We start from the raw sequence: 9904 nt of genomic DNA on the forward strand, positions 1-9904 counted from the left end.
AGCCTTCCTGGCAAGCGGGCAGGCTGCCAGGGGAACCTTTGCCTGCATTTCACTGGCAGGTCCCCAGCTCTGCCTAGTTCCAAGAAACACTGTTTCCAACAATTTGGCATTTTCGAACAAAGATCTCCCATTTGAGAATCCCTTGACTGGCTCTGGTGTACCCTCGAAGCTTCAGGGGTGATCTCTGATGAATTGAGGGGAGATTTGGGCTTGTGGATGTCTAACTAGCTTATTTGTGGCAAAACATGTGATAACCAGGTCTGCAGATAAAGAGAGGAAGTTCTGTATAGGTGAATTATGGGGGCTTTGTGCCCTCCCTTTTGATGCTGGTCAGCATCAAACACAGAACACAGGATTAAATAAACCAACCATTTTTCTGCTTTGGTATTGGCAATTCATAATTTGTATTCATTAGATTAAAAAGAAAGTCAAGCATCCTGGAAATTGTTAAGGAGAAGGTTCATTCGATTTGAAACTTACTGATTTAAGCTAAATGACTAATTCTTCTTAATGAAACACTGAGAATTTATCAGGCACCTCTTTACATCACGAAGCAGCAAAGGAAGGATGCAGCCATATTTCTCCCTCTGCACAGATCTCAGATATTGTCTCCAGAAAGTTTTGTTTTAAACCTTTGTTTTAAAGTCCCACTCTTACCTTCCCCTCCCCCCTCCCCTCTTTTTTTTAATATTATTCTTTTTATCTGTTTTCTCCTCTGAAAGTCATCTTGGGTGACAGATGTCACCGGGCCTCAAAAGAGCCACTTGGATAAATTGGTAAATAATATTCATGAAATAGTACATGGTAACATATCCTACTTTTCTTTTTATCCGTTCTAACAATACCAAATTCCTCATCCCTGAGACTCACATAAAGCCCACGACAGAGGGTTCACATTCAAACTCCAATCAGCAATTCACAAACTAACACAGAATGATCTAGCTGATTTCACTAGGGACCTCCATATGGTGATGAAATTTATTCTGAGCCATGTTTAGGTTTTGTAGTTGTGGGCACCATACACAAATCCTGAGAGAAACTGAGCTTTTTAAAGCTGAGCTGGGAATTTACTAATGCAGCTTCTACTGAAATAAATGGATACTGTTTGCCCTCAAAATCTCAGTCATCCAAGAAGTCAGAGTTCTGTATCCAGCATATTTATTTCTCAGCCAAAATAAGGATAATTTCTTTCAACTTTTCCAGCCTTCAGTTCACTACAACAATTGCCCAAGGTGTACTTTTTAAGACAGTACTTTTGCTGTTATATCCTGGAGGTGGATATGTCTTTTCCAGTTGTAATATTTTTAACCTATAAATTGTTCAGTTGGATTCAATTTTAAAAAAACTTTAAAAGGGAATTCATATATCCCAAGTCTTTGAAGCATGTAACAAATATACATTTTTATAGTATGGTATAGGTGTGAAGTTTGTGTGGCTTGTCTTCAAAAGAAAATCACACTCCAAACATAATCTATTTTTTCTCCCTCCAGTTTGAAAAATGGACTGACTGTTTTTTTCTTTCTTTTCTGCCTGTTTAAGTACAGGACTGGAGTTGTTTTTGCCTGTATTTTTCCCTTCAGACAGCATATTTTCCTGATGGAACTCCCCTCCCCCCAATACACAATGTGCTTTTCTGATTTACCAGCTCTAGCATTTTCTCAACAATCATGTGAACAAGAGCAAGGACTGAATATTTTTAGACACTAGAACTAAGCAGATGGTGAAGGATGTAGAAGATCAATAACTCTGGTTTTTGTAAAGTTTACAGCTCTGCTTATTTCAGTGTATTTCAAAATGCAATGAGAAGAATCTGAAACTTCATAGAATGAAACAGGAGAAAATTGCTGTGTCCTGAGTGTCCTGTACAAGAACATTTTTCAAGCCATTCTTTGAAAGCAAGCCATGCACTTGCTCCAGCTTTAATTGTGAACTCTCCCTTTGTTAATATAATTGTACTCATGTTGCTGTTTGGTAAAAGGTCTTGGACAGATGTGTGCTCATCTGACATTCTTCCAAGAATGTCTGCATGGTCAAACTTGAAAGGTTTTTGGGAGCTGAAAGTCATCCCATCAGGAACCAGAAACAACACCATCTGCTTTAGGTGACTAAGCACAGTTCAAGAATATCCACCTCCCTCCTTCTGGGCTCCATGCTCCCTTGGGCTTTTCCTGGGGAGCAACTGCCCTTCAGAGATGCCGAGGAAAGGGAAGTCATAAAAAAAGTTCTGGCCACAATATAGTTTCAGGAGCCTGTGGGCTCGAATGAAAACAGGGTGGAATCAGACAGTTGCTCAAAAGATGGGTACATAAAAGAAGAAAATAGGGTCTTGTTTTGTGACCTTGAGTGAGTCCCTCCATCCTTCCCTGCCTGCACTTTCCAGCTGCAGAACAGAGCAGCACAACCTCATTTTCATGGCTCCTTTCCCTACACCAATGGCAAGGCTGACAGGGTGGGCACTGGTGGGCACTGGTGGGCACAGTGACCCTGTATCATGTGGGAAGGTGTGTTGTTATTATCCTGCAAGCACTGTGCAGAATTAGGAAAGCCAGTCACCAGCCCAGCAGTTGACAGAGGTCAGAGGAGACAAACAGGATTGCCCCAAAGTCATTCGTACAGAGCTCACATCACTGGCCGGGTTCCCTGACACTACCTGGGGGGCTGTAGGGCTATAGAGTGGGCACATCCCACCCTTCAGCAGTGTCTGCTGCAAGCAGAGTGTGAGCAGCTGAATGCCAGAGACAAACAGGCTGGGACAGGCAAGCAGATTCTGCTGTAGCTTTTCATCCATGGCTTTTCATCCATCCATTCCAGCCCCAGGGCTTCTGTTTGTTAATGGAAACACCCACACCATGCTGATGAGGAGGAACCAACCAGGAGCTCTTCATGCATTTCCCTGAACTTGGAAGAGAGCAGTCCCTCAAACCAGCAAACGAGGACGTGGGCAAAGACAACCAAAACACATTTTGATGCTTTGCTTCCAACTGATATAAGGCAGCTGAGGTTTACATTATACTTTTAGGACTTGTGACACCTTCAGGCTCCCTGTGCTTTATGCTGGCAAGGCAAGCATTGCACAGCTGCCATCTTGTATCCAGCAAGGGCTCGGGGAGTGGAAGGTCTGGGACCAGTGAAGCTCCTGGCTTGCACAGGTCATGAGGAGACACGTGGGCAGGGTGCTGATGCTGTTCTCACACCCACTTAAAAGAGTTGCCATGGGATTTCCAGCTTCCAGCCAGATCCTCACCATGCAAAAGGGGGCCCCACTGAGTGTCTTGGTGCCATCTCTAGCAGCTGTCCCTTCTACCCGAGCAGTGACAGTCTTGGAGCTGGGCCAGCATCTACGTGTGGAAACTGTTCCCTCCTCCAGCCTTCTGGACCTTAGGCAAAAGAGCTACTAAATGAGCCATACTGACACCAATACTGCAATCAATTTGTTAATAAGGATCAGAGACAGACTCTGCTGCTGGGAGGAGGAGGACAGGGGAAAGGAGATCATTATTTTTAATTTAAATAAATCAATATGTTAATAGGGGAAAGGATGCACCCTGCACAAGGATGGTGGAAGGGGGAAGGCAAACGAGTACAGCTCTTTTTTAAAAAACTTTTTTTGGAGGGGGACATAGTACAATGTAGTTGGACATTAGACTGGGTTTAAAAAGAAAAAAAAATGTTTAATATAAAAGATTGGGAGTAGACAACTTTAGAAGTTCAGTAATAGCAAAAAACTAATTATACCCATCTGAGGCTCAGAAGCATGCCTGTCTCTTTCTTTAAAACAAATTAAAGAAAAAGGAAAGCTTGATTCCCAGGAGGGCTTATCTAAGTCCTCTCATCTCTAATACACATCTAAAGGGACAGGGAAAATATCTTTTATCACTTAAATCTCCCTGAAATTTAAGGCCAGCTGGGAATTCTTTTTGTGGATATGATTCATTAAATTCATATCATTCCAAAGAAACCTTCCTGCCGGTTTATCTTTGCCACTGCAGTCATCTCTCCAGAAAAGCAGTTTCCTGAATGTTGTCAACCTGGACAGCTCAATATTTGGCTGAAGTTTAGATTTCATTTGGAAACTATGGAACTGGCCCCACATTTTTATTTTCAGGGAACTGGTATGTGCAAATCATTCTCCAAGTCAACTTCTTCCCCTCTGCTGAGACAGTAGGAAAAATCCTGCACCACTGTACCGATTCCAGTCATTTGGCTTCTCAGTCCTGATAGGTGGGGTGGTTTTATTTTCCCGTTTCAATATTTATACATTGTCCTTAGGAGTTTAGCATCTTTGTTCAAATATAGGTGCAAGAACTCCAAAGGCTCAGCTCTGAGATACAGCTCTGAGAGCAGCCGCTTCCAGCTTCTGCCGAGATCAGATGCAGAAAGTCTGTGTTTCAGTAATCTTGGGAGCCACTCTACGGCAGAGTGATGTATGAGCTGATAAACAGAGGGCTGCAGTGGAGTTAATATCCCTGCACAATGTGCAGCCACTGAAACACTCTGGCCAACACTCCGCGAAGTTTGAGCAGGGAGCAAAAATGTACGTTTTGCATAATAAGCTCCTTCACATATAGAGCCACAAAAGTTACTAAGGAGACGGCCCATCTTAAGCGCAAAGAAAAACAAAGGGAAATTCACGTGGCGAGCTCACTCCTGGCCACGGCTCAGTCTCACGGGCGATGCAGAGGGCGGGGAGGCACTTCCAAGGACGATAGTTTGAAAAGCGGAGCGGAGCCAGGGCACCCGGGCGGCAGGGAGCAAGAGGCTTTGGGAAGAGGTCAGGCAGAGGGCAGGGTGGATCGAGTTCAGGGGCGGCTGTGGAAGAAAGGCCGCGCAGCCCCGACAGATGCTGGTCGCGTTGCTCGGCGCGCTTTCGGAGGGTGCGTGAGTGCCATGGTGATGGGTGCTCTCTGACATCCTGAATAAAGAAGCCCTGAGATGGGGGGCTCTGGTGAGGGAAAAAGGGGGCTGTATCCCAGCCTATGCGAGTAGTTGAAATCGCACTGCACCGAGCACCGTTGAAATTAAAAATAACTGTATAGAAGTAACCAAACTGGAACTCCCTGAATTTATCCCAGGGTAGAAGAGCAAAGAGTTTTCACCCTGGGATTTTTCTTTTCTCTCATCCATTAAGCAGGCAGAGATCTGCCTCTTGAAGAGCTTTGAAAGACATGGCTGAGAGTGGGAAGCTGCCCTGGGGCTCCCTGTTTTGAACACTTCTTTCCCCAAGCAGGTAGCTTGGCATGTCCATCTTTTGTGTTTCCTTCTGTTGAAGTATCATTTTTCCTGTATCCTGTTTTGCCCTGGAGGAGCTCACAATTTCCCTGTATTTTAGTTCCACTTATTACTCAAAGATCTACAGTTATATTTTTAAGGTTTAGAAAATTCACTTCATGGAAATACTCTGTTAATAAAAGCTATATTATCTGGTTTATATTATTGTGCAGTCCTTAGATTCAAATTTGGGCTTTTACTTTATTTCCAAATTCTCACAGACCTCTGCTACCTTGAACGCAGTGAATGCGATTTAAAGTATCAGCTCCTCTCACCAGATTCCTGTGGGAGTATCAGGTCTAAACTAGATTATTAAACCAAACCCCTGCTTTTCAGTTCAACCTGAGATAGCAGTCAGGATCCTGTGGTTACAATTTGAAGCTAACATCAGTGTTCAGGGGTCAGACTAGTACAGGAATCACCAGCGAGAGCTCACGCCACGGATTCGCTTTGGCTTTGCAGCTCTTCAGTGCGATGCAGCTCAGTGCCGATCCCCAAATGCAGCCAGGCACATTGCTAGCAACCCTCACTAAATATTCATAAATCATTAGTTTTAAAAAGCCCAGCAAAACAAGAGAAACTCTCCTGATGTAATAGTTCTCAAATTAAAAAATCTCTTTACTTATTCAATAATGGCATTTGCTTCAGGACCACATGCAGTCATCACAAGCACAGCTTTACCAGTGAGCAGTATTTTGCTGCTGCCTTCAGATGAGCGATTAGAACAACCATCAGATAGCCCAGACAATAGACAATTTATCTGAAGAAAGGAAACCTGCATTTCTAATAATGCATACCTTATGTTAAAGATATACAGTATCATAGAATAATTATAACTTTATAACCAAATTATAATTCTAGGGTCTTCAGAGCAGTGACATTCCATTTTCATAGTGCACCTGCATAAAAGCTTTTAAGCTGTTTAAAATGTTCTGAATCCCTTGTTCACAGCTTTTGACTACTCCTATCATACAATTATCAAACGGTTACATATATAAAATATACAATGTATAATTAATATATGAACTGATAATATACCCTAAATATATTTACTAAATATTAAATTGCATATTATTGCATTTGACACTTTATACATTATATACTTACATGATACATCATAAATTGTTATCCCATAAGGTGTTTATTTTTAAAAAAAATATATATAAAGCCAGCATTTTACATGCTTCCACACATGATCAGACATTTACATATATGCACCTATGTGTATTGTGCATGTATTTGACAGAAGCATGCTATTCAATGCATGGCAATATTTTGGATTGCTGTTTTTTAAGCATATGGATTAAAGGAATTTTCTTAAGAAATATTCAGCAATTATATAATATAGACTATGAAAGTCTACACTGGTATCAGCTGCTTCCTGTTAAGAAAAGTACTATGAAAAAAGTATTAGTAGCTGAACCTAATTATTGGTGAGGAAAGTAATTTCATTTCAAACATCCTATTAACTAAAATCCATACATCGAAATTACTGCCTGCTTGCACCAATCCCCAGAATAAAAACTGGTGAAATCCCTTTGCAAAAAATGGAAGACTACAGCTTAAACCTTAAGTACTTCAATAAAAATATAAGATCAGTTTCATCCCAAAGTACAAACCCCAATCTCCATCTAAAACTGCCTGACCCTAAAATATATGCAGAGCTTGTTCTAATCACAGAAGATGTATTCTTAATAGGACAGCCCTCTATCATCTGCTAAGTCTCTTTAAGTTATCGTTTTCACTGTATCTGAAAAATTAATTCCTTTTCAGAAATATTCTCATCTTCTACTAAAAGAAAAAAAAAAAAAGCTTTTTTGATGTAGAGTGACAGGATTATGAAGTGACCCTTCAGGTCAGAAGGAGACTTTTCCTTTTCTCATCAAGGAAATCAATTTCTAAGTCCAAGTCTCTTAAAATAATATATTCTTGTGGCACGCATACAGCTTTTTTTGATCTGCTATGAAAAGAATAAGAGGTAAAGAGGATCAGGGGTGGCGATGGAATATTATAATCTGCCACACTCACACATCAGCCTTTCACTAAGTAATTCCAGATAAATTGAGGATTTACATATTTAAGATTAAATGGGGAAAGAGTAGCGATGCATAAATAGAAGAATACAAAGATACAATTTAGGGAAGTTAACTCTTAAAAACTTAATATTACTTGATGTTTGATACCCTTCTCCTGTCCCATCCCATCTTTTTTTAAGCACATAATGTTTATTAGGGAAGAACCAGGGATAATCTCTTTTAGATCAACTGAGCAAAAACACAGATGCCTTAGGGTTTCTCTCCTCCACCCCTCCCAACTTCACTACTGAAAAAATACCAATTACCATGACAAGAAACAGTTAAATGCCTCCAAAGACACATACACACAGCAGATGGAAAACAGGAGGAAACCAGCTGGAAGTGTGTTTCCCTTAGAACTGTTTTTAATAGCCTGTGCACAAATAATGTCTCACTAATACGCAGATAAAAATAAAACATAAATATTTAAAAGGTGACTGGTCAAAGCAACAAGATGGCATTTGATATGGGAACTTTCCCTTTTCTATTCCCTTCCATGCCCATTCTCCAGGTAATGGTTCAGAGACATCCTGAGCCAGGTCTCTGGTTCAGGGAAGGTAACTTTAATGTGAATGGTAATGGCTGAAACATTTTGGTGCTGCTATCTGCACAGCACATGGGCCTGCCTTGGTTTTTATTACTCACCTGTTCAGCCTTTGCTTTTGTGCTGAGCTTCCTGTGTGTCTGGCTTCCCAGTGCTGCCTCCTGACACAGCTGAGCCCCAGGAGGAGCAGTTGTTCACACCAGCACAAGACAAGGAGGCCAACCCTTTACAAAACTCCTTCTGCTCTTGGGTGCTTAACCAGAAGCATTTTAAAGGAACTCTTTTTTCCAGTAAATGCTAATCACTTTCTGATAATCAGGATATTTTTTAAGACGTCCAACATAGTAACCTAAGATCACTGTAATCCATGCTTACCACCAAACATCCTGGTCTGAGCCCTCCAGAGTGCACACAGCATCCGAAATTCCTTGCACCCCTGTGGTTTTGCCTTCATGGAGAGCAAAACTCAGTGGAGACGAGTAAAGATGGAAATGTTCATGCCCCTTTCTAGGTGAACCAATGCAAGAGAGAGCAGGCAAAATCATAAGCAATACTTGTAGGAAATAAGAGGGACTTCCAGCACTATAGTCAGGGCAAAGGCAGCTGCAAGGGACTGTGAAGATGGGAAGCTTACAGTTCTTTTCTAGGATTCCCTAAACCAAATGCATTTGTGATATATCCTGCTTGTCCTGTCTTTGATTTTAACAATTGTATTACCACCAAGAACAATTTTAAGCAGATGGGTTGGCGGTCACTTATTTAGATCCCCTCCTTTACAGTCCCTTCTTCACTGACTCTTATTAGGCAACCCTCTGGTACTCACTAAGAACTTGGAAAAGCAGATCCTTAGCTGGTGGCAATTGGTATAAGTACATTTGCTTCAAAAATGCTGCTCAAATTTACAGCGCCCAGAAATCTGACACAATTTCATTTCTCTACCTAATGTTGTCTCTTGCTGGAGGAACCAATGTATCCCTTCTGTTTAGAGTCTGAATATTTAAGTCAATCCACGTATTTTTAAAAATTCAATAAATCTGGGTTTTTTTGAGCAAAGAAATCCTGAACATGCCTTACTTCAATGAAATAAGTTGGAAGCTCCAGAACATAATGCAGACAAGCTAACAGTGTATATCACGCTGGTCCACTCAAAACCAGAAAGAACTAGAAAATCCTCTCAGGAGGATTGCATGGGCAGGGGAAGGCAGGTGAAAACATAAGCACTCAGAGGAATCTTGGTCTGAAAGACATGAGGCCACCAAAGATGCTCTTTACACAAGTGGTTAAATAGTTAATCAAGAGTGATATGGCCTGAAGAAGCCTTTAATGACTGGGACCTGTAAAAGATGGTTGCATGTAACGTGATGATTCAAGGTACAACAGAAGGATGTTATTTTATTTAAATGTTTTTGTAAAGTATTTCTTATGGCTTTTTTCACATGATTTCAGAACCAACAGAAGTGAATGAGCTCTGGCCAACACCACTCTCTGTTTAGGTGCAGTCCTAGTCTGGTTGCAGAGGGCAGCTGTGGAGCAGGCAGTAGCAGCAAAGCCAGTGGGAGGTAAGGAAGGAGGGCAAGTAATTGCTGGGCTGTGAGGCAAAGATGGGGAGAGAATGGTCTTACTCAGCTGGAATCACAAGATCACAAGGGTCAGCAGCGAAGGATGAGCACCTCTCAAAAGCTTTTCCTGTTAAAATTCTGGCAGCACATCACTTGCCTTTACCAGAATATTAAATGTAATTTTAAACTTGTTGGTTTTTAGTGCTCAATTTCCTTGTCAAAAGGCTACAGAAAAAGAAAGACCTGTTTCCTCTGATGTTTCTTTCCCTCCATGAATGAACTCTACTTTTGTCTGTTTTTATTTTTATACTGCCGTATTTATACCTAACACCTTCAAACAGATATTATTTTTGAGATCTGGTACCATCTAGTGTTATTGCTGGCTTACACATCTTACACTTATCAAGTAACCACAGTCAGCAACATGTCAGAGTTCATAACTTCATCACGTCAGTAGT

The sequence above is a fragment of the Calypte anna genome, chromosome 3, assembly GCF_003957555.1.
Source record: "Calypte anna isolate BGI_N300 chromosome 3, bCalAnn1_v1.p, whole genome shotgun sequence".
Classification (NCBI taxonomy): domain Eukaryota; kingdom Metazoa; phylum Chordata; class Aves; order Apodiformes; family Trochilidae; genus Calypte; species Calypte anna.